This window comes from Cornus florida, unplaced genomic scaffold, assembly GCF_030987335.1.
Source record: "Cornus florida cultivar Cherokee Brave unplaced genomic scaffold, ASM3098733v1 CherokeeBrave_3.0.0_Hap2_Chr09, whole genome shotgun sequence".
NCBI lineage: Eukaryota > Viridiplantae > Streptophyta > Magnoliopsida > Cornales > Cornaceae > Cornus > Cornus florida.
The window spans coordinates 24,074,750-24,088,841 of NW_026775579.1; the positions used below are offsets into that span (position 1 = coordinate 24,074,750).

The following is a 14,092-nucleotide window of genomic DNA, read 5'->3' on the forward strand; positions in this document are numbered from 1 at the left end:
GGGCACCTTGATTGCCTTGAATGATGGGAGGTGGTGGAGCATAGATTGGCCTTGGCATTCCCAATAGGACTTGGCCTTATTGTTGTGGTGGATGAACAAATGGTCTCGGCGTGCCTAATGGTACTTGCATGTTATCATGATGCACATTGGGGTGGAGAATGCCTTGTTGGTCTATGTGACCAAGGCCCTGCACATGGTCCTCATTGTGTCCTTTCATTGATGAAATGGATTGACTAGAACTACCTCTTCCCCTAGGGTTTCGAACAATGGATTCAAGATGAAAATTTAAAAGGACAAGAGTGGGTCTCAATGATCTACGACCATGCATGCATAATGCAACACAATAAGAAATAATGACAAAATTTTCACCTTCACAACAAATCAACAATCGACAACCTTCCTCCATATACAATGTTCCCATACTTCCATGCTATCAACAATATGCAAGAAAAGTAAATTGTCTCCACGTGGGTGCACGATTTATCTAAGAATTGAATTACAAGCCTCCACGCGGGCCCACGAATTAACTAAAGATTCAGTAAGAAAAAGCTTACAAAGGTCTTTTAGCACTTCAACTCCAATTTTTTTTTTTAGCTTTTAGCTTAGTAATTTTTTATGATTTTAGAAAATTTTTTTTTTTCTTCTTGGTTGCTTAGCTCCTTTGCTTACCTTCTTAGCTCAATGCACCTAGTCGAATAAGAACCAACATAATAAGTAACAAAAATTGAAATAAAAATAAAGTAAAGACACGATCAAAAGAGTACTAATTCCTAATTGATTCCACAAATATAACGTTGCCAATCAATCAATTCCCGGCAACGGCGCCAAAAAGTTGGTATTGGTTTGCCGCACATCGACCCAAAGTTTGTGCACCAAAAGATAATGGTGTAGAGCTATGAAGAATGTGGCCAAGTTTTACATTTAGAAATTGCCACTACTACCTTTCACTAAAAATGTAGTTAGGGCAAGTAGGGATTATCCCAAGGGATTAGTGAGTCGTACTAGGTTGAGGAATCAAAACTAGGGTTAGTAGGTCGAGTGATCTAAAGATTGGTTGGTGGTTGAATTACACTAAAATGCAATTTAAACTAAAGTAAACAGTAATGCAATAAAGAAAATAAAGAGAGAGAGAGAGAGAGATCTTGGGGTTTAGAGATCACCACTAAGCATACTTTTCTACACCCTTAATGAATGATTAATGAGGGAAAAAACATGTATTGCAACAAATAGTGTGTTCGTGGTTGTTTCAATAAGCATGGATGACAAATTAAGCACATATTGTCTAAGCAACATGGTAGATAGCACAACATATCAAATTAAGCAATTAATCCCTTCTTTAAGCTCACAACCAAACACATTACAAGGTTAGAGATATATGTTACTTGCTTTCATACGTATTGAACATCGACAACAAGCATGGATTGTCCTACAATTACACTACAATTAAGCTAATGACATGAAATTAAACTAATTAAACTAAGGGAGAGGTACAATCCATCAAGAAATGAGTAGAACCATCAAATAAACTACAAGAACATTTCATTAAGCACTATGTCTTGACAATCTCTAAATCTATAGCATTAATACACATAGACATTCATCAATAACACAAGAAATAGAGACAAACATATGAACATCTATTCTAGCATACAAAGACATATGGATAGAATGAAATGATCAATTGGAAGCATTAAACCATATAAATCATTGAATAAACAAGATCTATATATATATATAAGTGTCAAAACATGTATCACAATACAAATCCCTCAAAAATACATAAATCAAAATGTAGAAAGCATGCTTAGGGCTAACTCTGGCCCTAAGAAGATGTCTAGACACTCATGGATGATGTCCTCCAACCCTCAAGGGCAAGCTCCATGGAAGAAATATGCTCCTTGGTTGATGAAGAGCCTCCAATGTTGTCTCTAGCCTCCTCTTCTCCCTTTCTTCCTCACTAAGAAATCTCTCCTCTAAGTATATATATCTCCCTCAAAAAGTAGCTCATATTCCTTATATAGGTAGGTCAAATATCATCCCAAATGAGCTGGGCTCGTACACCAAATATTCTTCCAATGATTGGATATGAGACAACTTTTAATGAGCTGGAATTTGAATTTTCTGGGGATTTGGGAAGTTCGATCGATCGAACTTGTGGTGAGATCGATCGAAAATGGCTGAGATCTATCGAATTGAAGCTGGATCGATCCTTTATGGCGGCGCCTTTTTGGATAAAAACAAATCTGAGATATTTTGAAAATATTTTTGAGAAAAGGACTAAAGTGGTTGGTAGGGTGGTACAGTTAGATAAGATCAATCATTTGGATAAGGACAAGAAAGTTCGATCGATCAGAGAATCAACTTGGATCGATCGAACTTTGAGATCTTTGAATAGGGACAAACATAGCTGAGATCCATCTGGAAGTGCTGAGATCGATGAAAGTTGGATCGATCAAACTTTTCTTGAGATCGATCGAAGTTGCTGAAATTCCACCTTTTGCTTCCTTTTGCTCTACTTTGCTCCTTTCTTTGATTCAGCCCAGAATTGCTTCATTTCTGCTCTTATTTGGCTGAGTTAGCTTATTTTAGGGATAAGTACCTGAAAATGGAAATAACACGAAATCAATTTAAAGTGGGAAAATAAGATAGATAAAGGTTCTATAATACCTAAGCTTAAGGGGTTTAAATGCGCACTTTTCAGCGCTCATCACACCCCTAAACTTAAATATTGCTAGTCCCTAGCAATAAACTAGAAAGTAAAGGAATGAAATGAGTAACTATATAACTATGAACTAGAAAGCAATAAATGGATAACGCCACTTTCGTAGGGAACACGATTACACTTAGCATATGCAACAAACCTTTTAAACCCCTAGGTTACCCCTAATGGACGAGTGAAGTCTCGTGAGGGTTTCCAAAAATGATACCCACAAACATTAAGCTCATTCTTTCAAAAGAGGTACCAATATTGCAAACAAGCATTGGGAGAAAACTACCTCAAGTATGCAATGTTTCAAACATTTCCAAGCAATCTCCCAAAATTTCAACATCAAGTAAGCAAGTATGGTCCTCCACACATCAAGAAAATGATCATGCAAATTAAAACAACACTAGAATCCTTTTTTAGTGGACAACATCAAATATGTTGCTATGTTAGCCAACTAAATAAATGATCACATCCTTATCCTCAAATTTGCACACAAATCTAGTACCGATCATCAAGACAAAAAGTAAACCTTTTATTTAAGCTTTATTGTTCTAGGTGCGCTTATTCTTTTCACTCGATTTTTATTTTTTATTTTTATAGGATCAAAGATGGAAGCATGGTGCAATGTGTTGATCTATTATGCTTTCTAGCGATCCATGAGGTCGAGCGTTAGGTTAATGACTCCCAAACCAGACAGCTTTAGGGCACTAGGTGTTCAAATACCCCTAAGGACTTACAAGCTCAAATCAACTCGGCTACAAATTAAAACAACCTCCATCTAATCATTTCTCACATCTCACCTTTTGGGAGAAGTCCTTACTTTTTATTGCTTTGGCAACTTTTTCTCTTTTTATTTTTATTTTTTTTAATTTTAAACAAGTTCAATTATTAACCTAGAGTTTGGGCCCTCCACCTTTCGGCGTGAGAAGTTCAGTGCTTGATGAGGCTAGAATCCCGGCTACTTAATGAAAAAGGGGTTGTTATCCACCATTATCAAGAATGAAAGCTTTCAATGCACTACTAGCCCAATTAGGATATAACCAATTCAATAATCAACAAAGCATGTACCCTACAAATGAATGTTAGTGTGCGCCTGTGCTAGTGTAGAATACTAGAGTGAATCTCCAAACAATCACAAAATCAAGATGATGTGGACCACAAGTGCAAGCATGGTATCAATCTTTCAAAAATTTACTCCTAAATGGCATCCACAAGGCATACAAGGAGTATTGGACTCTCAAGTCAAGGAATTTTTAAATTTTAAGCAATATAGTCCTCAAAAGATCAAAATCATAACTAATCATGGACCAATCATAGAAAATCCCTCAAATACACAAGTCATACTCAAAATTTTGAATTTAAAAACAAATACTGCAAAGAACCATTACCCCTAAACCTAAATGGCACAGTGTCCTCAATGTGCAAAGAGAACAAAAGGGAGAGAGTATACCAGTGCAAGTATGGCAAAGAATAGCTGAGACAAAAGTATCCAAAGTGGGTGGCATAGCCCCCCCAAACTTGGGATTAACTGTGGTCCTAAAATTTTGGTACATGGATAAAACTCATCAGATAACAAAAGGGATAATAACAGTACATAGTGGACACGCAAGTGTAAATGGGATAGCAATAGAAAATAGAGAGAGGTATAAAGGTGATCCTGAAAATTTTGGATAGTACGCTCTCCACTGAAGTCACTGGGATGCACCTAATGGAGTCAAACAGATAGATATAAGAATATAAAAATAGAACATCCATAAAGAAAGCATATATAAACTAAAAATAAAGTACAGTACATCCAGAATCAAAGCCGATAGACACGGTTGCAAAAATAATATAATAGCATAAAAAATGTACAGATATCACAGATATATAAGAGGAGAAAAAAGAATGGAAAGATCAAGTGGAGGAGGTAGTACGGGCAGGTCGCTCTCCGCGGATGTCTTTGGATAGATCTCTGAATGCGGTCATGACATTCGTGCGGAGGGAAGCAATGTTAGCTCTAATAGAGACAGTCTCTGCGCGGATAGATACCACGGCATCCTCCAGAGTCTGAAGTCACTCTCCAAAGTCGAGTATATCAGCAGGAGCCTCAGGTGCCGCTGGAGCGGGAGAATGATGATCCTGAGCCTGCTCCTCATCGTAAACGGGTGACCCAATTGGATAGTGTTGTTCTGGGTCCTCTGCAGGTTACACCAAATCAATATCGATGTGTATGGTAGTCGGATCGACTGCGACGTCATCCGCTACCGGGTCTGTTGCTACTGCCCGCTCCAAATCCTCTTTCTCTAACTCCTCAGCTACCTCGGCAGCATCATCTCGCAGACTTTTAATAAGAGCATTGTAGCTCTTATCCTAATCTTTCTTCTTGAAAAAACAAGCCCCATACTCAGTCTGCTCACGTAGAATCTGGGTGATGAGATGGCCGAATGGGAGAAACTTAGCCCTTTTGGGCTTGGCCTTGCTGATGTGGTCGACATACAGCTTGATCATGATGCTCCAGATAAGCACTAAGATGGATAGTCAATGCCTTGTATAGAATACATATAGAGCTATCAGATAGTCGCCGTGCCTCTGTGTCTTGTGGCCGGCTATGAAGATGTTACGGAACAAGATAGAGTCGAAAAACCACAGGTCATCTCGAAGATAGGTCTAGGTGGCGAAGGTCTCGCCATCGGCATAGTGACCTATGAGTAAAATGGCCATGTCTGCATATGATGGCCTATAGAGAGTGGGATATGTGTCTTGTAGCTCTGGAGGGCAGATGTGTGGACACTGGCAAGATTTGGACAATGTATCCACTATGATGCGGATCGGATGGCCATCAATGGTGGTCCACAGCTCCGCCAGGTTACTCGGGGTAGGCCAAAGGTTTTGGAAGAACATCCGGACCAACCTCGGGTACACTGGTTATGAGACAGAGGCTAGTATGGCTGAGATGCCCCTCTAAAATATATCATCATATGCTGATCGGGTAAGTACCGATCAGGAAAAGATGTTTATATCGAAGACCAACTCTTGCGCCACTCGAAGGCGTGAGTATCTATGTAATGGCCGGTTTAACTGCTTGGCTGGCTGAGCTAGCTGTGGTGATGGAGATGGTACATGCTCAGCCTCAGCGTCAGCCTGTGAAGAAGATGCCTCGGTGGAAAACTATAGTCGACTGTCAGATAAGGGAGACTGAGGTGGAATGGGCTCTGCTGGCTCCTTCTGAATGGGGTCCTGGGCATGAGATGGACCTGCCTCGCCGTCCAAACTCTGCCTGCCCCTGCGGTGATAGTGTCCGCGAGCTACAGTCGTGACCCTAGCCATGGCCTACAAAATAAAAGGAAAATTTGCAAAATAGGAGTTAGTACCAGCATAAGAATTAAAGCACAGTTGATAGAATCATGTATGCCAAATAGGATACACAAAATAGATAAGGAACATGAATCTGTGCAAGTGACAAGGAATGAGTGACCTGATGTGAAGCATGCTAGACAGTATAAGTATGGAATGCATCCAATGTGGAAAATACAGGCATTAGGCATGTATAAGATAGCATGAAAGACAAGAGATGGTGTGTGAAATGTGTGAAGTTCGATCGATCACAAAAATATGAGATTGATTTAAGTTCAATCGATCAAGAATAAGTGAGATCGATCTGTTACAGATTGATTGAGTAAAAAGTTCGATTGATCAAACTATGAGGTGAAACTCGAAAAGTCACAGATCTGTAACGTGGATGGCACGGGGCCTTCACGAACATGGTCGTGGGCCCATCTACACAACAAATCAACCTATTGGGTCACTTGGTTCGGCCCATATCTCCCAAAATCAAATTAAATCAAAAACAATACAAAAACATATATACATATATATACACAGAGCACAAAGCTTCATCCATGGCAATAGGCATCATGAAAACAACGTAGATCTAATAGTTAAAGCATGTGTTCATGAAATTGAAGCTTGAATCAAAGAGGTGAGGTCTCGGATCTTACCGGAATCTAGAGAGAAGGTGAGATGAAGATGAGGTCCTAAATCCGAGAAGAGAGAGAGAGAGTCAAAGCTTGGGATACTCGCCGGAGATCGAGAAGAGTTGGGATGTAGCGGCGAAGGGGGAACGAGGGTTTGAGATTGGTTCTTGTGGAATCGATCGAATGACCCTGAATCGATTTTTAAAAACATTCCCTTGCTAGTTCAATCGATCGAACTGAATCCTCAAATCGATCGAATTGACATCGATCTCTCCTCTTAATTGACAAAGTATTTTTAGGATTTTTGAAAAATAAAAAGTAAAAATAAATAAATTAAAAAGTAAAAGTATTTTTAGGATTTTTTTTTAAAAATATTTATATATATATATATATATATATATATATTATTTTTTATTTATTTCTGGAAAATAAAAATAAAAATGACAATAAAAATAAATAATGAAATATTTTTTTGAAATTTTTGAAATTAAGAAATTAAAACAAAGTCAAAATTGAAAAACAAAGAACAAAGATTGATCTCTCCAAGATCGATCCCCTGATTGATTCCCTGAGCAACCCGCTCCTCATAAGTCGGTGCCCACGGCAGATCAGCATCCACGCCACGAACTAGAATCCTAGGCCTCCCTGGACCCCTCGTGAACTCGGTGTCAGCCACCTACTCCTCAACGCCCTGACGCAAAGACTCTCTACGTGTGATAACCATGATGCTAAATGTACAAAGGAAATGAGGTAAACAATAACACAAGTTATTATGACCGAGTGCAACTCACACTATAAATGCACAAAACACGAAACAAGACATGGTATGCAACATACAGTCATGCTAAAGCAATCAAAGAAAGCTGTGTAAATAATTAAGCACTTAAGCAAATAAGCATACATATCAAATAAGAATGCTCTTAACCACATAGACATATAAGCATAAAGACATATCATACTACCAAACGTGTTATCAAGAAACACATAAACATGTTATAAAGCCAAAACATGTTATCAAAAACATGTGAACACATCAAAGTAAATCAATAAAATCATGATATGCACCCAAAACCCATCGTCCTAAGGTATTCAAACCTAGAAGCTCTGATACCACTTGTGACGGCACAAGTTTTATAAACCCGGTGCATCAGTGATGAACAAAAGATGACCCGACAACAGATCCGAAATGCAGAAGCTAGAACTTAAACAAAGTCTTTAGAGATATGCGTCATCCTTAAGACACAAGAGTGACCTTTTGAGGAGTTTTGAGACTCAACGGAATCAAAACGGAGCCAAGGGTATCAACAACCCCATAAGAGAAGAACCAAGGGTAAAATGGTCATTTTACCCTAAGTTGAGTGAATTTAACTTAAAACAAATTAAATGAGATCAAAATTACCCTAAAACATCATTTGGTAACTTCACATAAAGTCCCAAGGCCAAAGGAAGTGAAAATCCCAAACAAACCCTATCCCGGTTCGAACTAAAACTGACACTCTCTCACTAAAACAAGGATATCTTGAGCTAGGAGAAGAATCTGAAACTAAAATTTACACCATTGGAAAGCTTACTTCGACACGGTCTGTTTGGACTCAAGAACGGACTAATTCGGAGTTAAAATAAAGAAGTTATTATAGTTCAAAGTTGGAAGACCAAAGCTGAACCTGCAAAATAGTTCTGCAAGACTTAAACTGGTTCAACCTCCTTGAACCGGTTCAACATGGGTAGTATGCCCATGGTGGACCAAAATGACACCTTGAACCAGTTCAGCCCCTCTGAACCGGTTCAACTCACCCAGAATTGAACAAATGTAGCAGAAACAGTAAATTTGCAAAAAAATGAACTTTTCATGGAATTTCCGGGACCAAGATGACTTTTTCTGGAAAAATATGAAGAAGAAACACCCTTTAAAATCACGTTTTCTATACGAACATGTCAAAACAAGTTTTACTTTTCAAAGGGAAATCCCCAAAATGCCCTTATAACAGATTTTTATAAAAAGTGGAAATGAGTGCCCTCCCATGTGCTCGTTTTGCAAAATATGACTCTAAACTTGAAAGCGATCATGTACGCAAACGTAATATGGATAAATACACGTGTTCCAATAGCCCATGGACATAAAGCACGTCATATACAAAATACGACCTATCAAACCTCAAATTCTCATAATTTCATAAAACAAACTATGGTATTAAACTAGCATACAAATGATACAAATGTATATGGCATTTGGCATCATGTTATACATACAAAATAGGCATCTTTAAGTATTCTTAGATATACATTATACATCAAAGAAGCCATCTTAGCTCCTAAAATACCATACATCCATGGTATACAAAATATAACATCCAAAATGAAGGCATGCTAAACAAGTGCATGTCAATATACAAAAATGCTTCAAAGTACTCATGAGCCCCTAAGGATGATGAGTACCGAAGCACAAAGTCTCCTTACCTGTAAATAACCCACACAACTAGGGTGAGTAATCAAATTAGTCGTATGAAGAAGCATATGCGTGTACCCTAAAGTTTTAACATCATTGCAAGATTAATATATACGAATACAAGGGGGCATTCCACTTAACGTCTATGTTCAAGGTATTCTAAGGGATCATCTTAAGCTAATACAATGATACCATCATAACGCAATAACAATATCAATGTATTTAACAACATCAATTCGCCAATAACAGAAATTACAAGTTACAATTAAGCATTGGTTGTCAAGTTGGAATTTAATGCGAAATCAATTAGTAGAATACTTGGACATCACGTTTCGGACTAAACCAAGATCAAAATGGTTATTTTAGGCATTCACCCGCTAGGAAGACCACCCTAGTGCGCACTATCTCAATTGGGGAGAACTCATATCTCCCGCACTAAAGCCAAACTTTAGCCATGTCACTTTAACAATGTCCCAAGAGAATCCAAAATATATCAAGTTCAAAACTTATACATAGCTAATAAGGCATATCAACCACCTTACAAGCAAAAGTACTTTGAAACCACACAAACCATGTCTTAGGGTTCCAAATCTAAAATGGCAAAATGAATGACAAGTATTCATCATGATATAATGTATAAAACAATATCACTAACTCATCAACTTAGGTCATGCCTCAACAATAAACTTTATCTACTAATCATCAACAATTTAGCAACAAGCTTATAAAAGAACCATAATAAGTCCTCAATAAGCACATAGAACTATCACCACCATAAGATAACAATTTAAATCAATAGAAATTGTATATGGCATTTATAATTCTACAAGAGTTCTATATTACTACCACATATGAAAACACTAGAACTTAGCACACTACTAAATCATACAACCTTTCTACACATGGTGTATACAAATTATACATGTTTAATTCAATAAACCTTAAGTCAACAAGTGAGGGTTTCCTATAATATGCAAGACTATCATATTAAAAGCATGTATACAATATATATTAAACCCCAAAGGACTTAAAACACTCAAAATATAAACATACTACCACCCCTACCTCAATAGAGAATTGAATCTCTATAATCTAAGCTAGCAAGCACAAAATAGAAAATGAGTTTAGGGTTATTGAAGAGGAGAATGTGAGGAATCGTTTCTCTCCCAAGGTTTTTACTCTAAGGTGAATGGAAGTGAGCCAAATTGAAGGGATAAGCTATGAACTAAGCTTTCCTCCAATGGTGGATTGGCTAGGGTTCATGAGAGACAATGAAATGAAGAAGGTAAAGTGTAAAATGGTGAGTGGAAGGGCTAGAAATCCTCCACTCACTATATGCTCTTGCACTACCTCTCTCACACACAAAATGCAAGACTAAATCTTGATCCTACACTTGTCCCTAATCTAGTACTCCACCTTAGGCTTAATCCTAAGCCTACACTTATCACAAATCAATGGCTACATGTGCACTAATCTAAGGCCAACAAGTGGGTGAATCTCCACCCTCCAAATGTCAACAAGTCATGGTGCCAAGTCTCTTCACGCAAATGCCAATAAGTGGCTCCATGAGAGTGTGACACTTGTCATACTTTCCAAAAATTACAAAATGGTCCATTTTTAAAATATCTTCTAAATTAAATTGCAAAAAGGTCCCTAAAATGAAAAATAATTATTTTACATAATTACACTAAAACCCCAAAAGTTATGAATAATTACACTAAAGTATGTATTCACGCCCTTTATGAATAAAGTAAGCAACTAGCATGCTTTTCAACAAAAGTAAAAATACCAATGTCATGGAAATCAAATATCATGAATGCATGCAAAATCGGAATCAAATCCGAACACTAGAAGTGAGGTTACACAAGGAAAAATGAAAAACTGGAAAGAGACGAAAAAAAAAAAATCACCAAAAATGGAAAAGGAGGAAAAAGACCGGGTCATTACACCTAATTTGATATATACCGAGTATGGAAGAAGATTAACACTTGCTCCTAGGTCAAGAAGAGCCCGATTAATGATATGATCACCAATGATGTATGAAGTGGTAGGTGAACCGGGGTCCTTAAACTTTGGAGGAGTGTTATGTTGCAAAATTGAGCTTACTTGCTCGGTTAAGACCACTTTCCTAGGTGCTTGGCTTTTGTTCTTCCTCTTTTGGGTGCACAAGTCTTTTAAGAACTTGTCATAAGCTGGAATTTACTTGATTGCATCCAAAAGTCGAAGATTGAGTTTCACTTGCCTAAACACATCCATGATTTCATTTACTTTGGCCTTTTACTTGTCAATTGAAATGGATCCTTTTAAGGTATCTGGAAATGGAACTTTTGATTCAAAAACCTTTTCAGAATTTTTCTTTGAAGTCTCTTCAACATAAGAAGTTTTGAAATCATTTTGTAAATCTTTCTTTTCAAAATCACTTTTCAAATTAGTTTTCAACACATTTTCATTTGAAAGATCATGCATATTCAATGAAGGAGGAATATGATATGAAATGGGACGGGTGTCAACTATTGGTTGCACTGGTTTACTCTCTTCATTGGACATACCCACTTGGTTGTCCACAATCTTCCCACTTCTCAAGGTAGTCATCGCATTGACATGCTCTATTGTGTGACCTTCCGATGAGGAATGAGTCTCCACAACACATTGTTGCTTTTGTGGGGCATTCAAAGGCATTTTTCCTTTCTCTTTAGCATTCAAAGTACTAGCTATTTGCCCTACTTGGGTTTCTAGCTTAGCAATGGATTGAGAATGAGAATAAAGAAATTGAGTGTTAGCCTCTAAAGTGCCCAAAGTGGTCAAAACTTTCTCTTCAAAAGCGGGACTTCTAACATTTCCTTGGGAATATGATTGATTAGGAAAATGAGAATTTGAAAATTGGTTTCCTTGTGATTGATATAATGATCTAAAACCTTGGGAACCTTGGCTTTGTAGTGGAAGTGGAATGTAATTTCTTTGAAAACCACCTTGGGAAAGGTTTGAGCCCTCCCCTTGCTTTTCCAAGAGAAGTTCGGCTGATTTCTCCAACTAGGATTATACTGATTGCCATAAGGATTGTTCCATTGATTCACAAATGTTGCATTTACTTGTTCATGATGCTCACTTTGCACATGTCCATGAGGACAATTGGAACTAGAATGTAAAACACTTGAACAAGTCATACATGTCTCATTATATGCATGATGAGAATGGTTAGGGAAGGAAAATACTTGATTTGTCGAGTTTTGGTTGATCAAGAATTGATCAAACCTTTGAGATAATGATTTCATCTCAGCGGCTATTTCATTGGAGTGGTGGACTTGATGTAAGCCAACACTCTTCCTACCACTAGAATTCCTACCATTCTTCGAAGATAAAGTTCGATGCAAAGAATTTTCACTCATGCTTTGATAAAGATGCCACATATCATCCTCATGCCTATCAATGCAAGAGCCACCCATGGAAGCATCAACCATGTTCTTGTAATTGTCCGATAAGCTCTCAAAGAAATATTGAACTAATTACCATTTGGGCATGTCATGATGTGGACACTTCCTAAGCAATTCATTAAGGCGTTCCCATGCCTCATGAAATGTTTCCCCATCCCCGTGTGAAAACTCCCTAATTGAGGTTCTCATGGCATTGGTCTTAGAAACTGGATAATACTTCTTCAAGAACTCTTGTTGCATTTCTACCCAAGAAGTTATTGAAAATGGACTAAGATTGTTAAACCAATAGTTTGCCTTGTCTTTAAGGGTGAATGGAAAAGTTTTAAGCCTTAAGACCTCTTCCGGCATGTCCGTGTTTCTCACGGTGGAACATACTTCAAGAAACTCATCCAAATGCTTGTAAGGTTCTTCACTTGGAAGTCCATGATAGTTAGGAAGCATTTGACTGGTTTGTGGTTTGATTTCATAGTGGTGTGCTCTAAATGGTGGCAATTAAATGCATGTGGGTACATTATATTCATTAGGCACATAGTGATCTCTTAAAGTAAGTGGAGGATTAGCAATTAGAGGTGCAACATGGGCATATTGATTGCCTTGAATGATGAAAATTTGAAGGGACAAGAGTCGGTCTCAATGATCTACGACCATGCATGCACAATGCAACACAACTAGAAATAATGACAAACACTTCACCTTCACAACAAATCAACAATCAACAACCTTCCTCCACATACAATGTTCCCATACTCCCATCCTATCAACAATATGCCAGAAAAGTAAATTGCCTCCACGTGGGCTCACGATTTATCTAAGAATTGAATTACAAGCCTCCACGCGGGTCGACGATTTAACTAAAGATTGAGTAAGAAAAAGCTCACAAAGGTCCTTTAGAACTTCAACTCTAATTTTTTTTTTTTAGCTTTTAGCTTAGCAATTTATTATGATTTTAGTATTTTTTTTTTTCCTTGCTTGCTTAGCTCCTTTGCTTGGATGCTCCTTTGCTCACTTTGTTAGCTCAATGCACCTAGTCAAATAAGAACCAACACAATAAGTAACAAAAATTGAAATGAAAATAAAGTAAAGACACGATCAAAAGAGTACTAATTCCTAATTGATTCCACAAATACGACGTTGCCAATCAATCAATCCCTGGCAACGGCGCCAAAAACTTGGTGTTGGTTTTCCGCACACTGACCCAAAGTTTGTGCACCAAAAGATAATGGTGTAGAGCTATGAAGAATGTGGCCAAGTTTTACATTTAGAAATTGTCACTACTACCTTTCACTAAAAATATAGTTAGGGCAAGAGGGATCGTCCCAAGGGATTAATGAGTCATACTAGGTTAAACAATCAAGACTAGGGTTAGTAGGTCGAGTGATCAAAAGATTGGTTGGTGGTTGAATTACACTAAAATGTAATTTAAACTAAAGTAAACAATAATGAAATAAAGACAATAAAAGAGAGAGAGAGATCTTGGGGTTTAGAGATCACCACTAAGCATACTTTTCTACACCCTTAATGAATGATTAATGAGGGGAAAAACATGTATTGC

General features: G+C 37.6%; 1 pseudogene; it reads left to right on the forward strand.

Moving 5' to 3' along the window:
- Positions 1-12,625: 12,625 nt before the first annotated feature.
- LOC132275744 (small nucleolar RNA R71) lies at positions 12,626-12,724 on the forward strand (annotated as a pseudogene).
- Positions 12,725-14,092: the final 1,368 nt, after the last annotated feature.